At 49.0% G+C, this 1226-nt stretch overlaps 1 non-coding gene across 1 annotated transcript; it reads right to left on the reverse strand.

Moving 5' to 3' along the window:
* Positions 1 to 279: 279 nt before the first annotated feature.
* Trnas-cga (transfer RNA serine (anticodon CGA)) lies at positions 280 to 354 on the reverse strand. The gene has a single exon. It is a non-coding gene; the product is annotated as a tRNA-Ser (tRNA).
* Positions 355 to 1226: the final 872 nt, after the last annotated feature.

A 1226-nucleotide genomic window follows, 5' to 3' on the forward strand; every position in this document is an offset into this window, starting at 1 on the left:
AAGCAGTATCTGAAGCAAGGAAAGCATTGGAAGCAGACGTGCGCCAAAAGAAAAAGGCTTCATTAATCAACAGATTATCCAGCATTTCCATAGAATTGATGAAAACGTTTCTGTACAAGTGTCTGATGTTGGATAAATTAGGAAATTAATGAAAGAAGACGTTGGATTACAATAACACCGTTACTATGTTCTATGGATCTTAGTTCACACTACTTTATTCAAGCTAAGGTCAATCACCTACAATAACACAGTTTGAAACTTCCTGGCAGATTAAAACTGTGCGCCCGACCGAGACTCGAACTCGGGACCTTTGCCTTTCGCGGGCAAGTGCTCTACCAACTGAGCTACCGAAGCACGACTCACGCCCGGTACTCACAGCCTTACTTCTGCCAGTACCTCGTCTCCTACCTTCCAAACTTTACAGAAGCTCTCCTGTTTGGAAGGTAGGAGACGAGGTACTGGCAGAAGTAAAGCTGTGAGTACCGGGCGTGAGTCGTGCTTCGGTAGCTCAGTTGGTAGAGCACTTGCCCGCTAAAGGCAAAGGTCCCGAGTTCGAGTCTCGGTCGAGCACACAGTTTTAATCTGCCAGGAAGTTTCATATCAGCGCACACTCCGCTGCAGAGTGAAAATCTCATTCTGAATAACACAGTTTCTTGAGGCGCAATTCAACACTGCTTGGTTCTGGCTTAAGTCACCTATCAGGGTGCACTGGAATGTTGTTATACAAACCTAGTCCGTGAGGCTGTAAAGGAGAGCGGTAGGCTGCTTGAGCACGGATTGAAGATAGAGTCCAGTGAGGCAGTGAGCTCGAGGATGGATTGAGACGGGTCCAGCGAGGTTGTAGCTCACGGATGCTGCAGTAAGATAGTGTCCTTAGGCTCGGTAAAGTTAACGATCAATGAAAGGATAGTCGCAGCTGGCGTTAAGCTCAGCGTGAACCGCCTGCAGAGAGGATGGGTGGAGACCTAAATACTCACTCGGTGGAAGAATACCGGCTCAGTCATCCGATCGCATGTGACTCGTGGAAGAAAGGTAGTGGTGGCGAGTCTGGCCCCGCATGGTACAGTGGCGGCTGCTGGAGGTATGAATGAAAACAACCCGACGTGTGCCTGTTGATGCAGGCAGACGAATCTCGTTTCATCTCCAGAAGAAAGTGTCATTAGCGGGCAGGCGTTGCTGCAACCCACAAAACACGACTGTATGGTTGGTGGCTGTGCCGCAAGCAG

The sequence above is a fragment of the Schistocerca nitens genome, chromosome 1, assembly GCF_023898315.1.
Source record: "Schistocerca nitens isolate TAMUIC-IGC-003100 chromosome 1, iqSchNite1.1, whole genome shotgun sequence".
NCBI classification, from domain to species: domain Eukaryota; kingdom Metazoa; phylum Arthropoda; class Insecta; order Orthoptera; family Acrididae; genus Schistocerca; species Schistocerca nitens.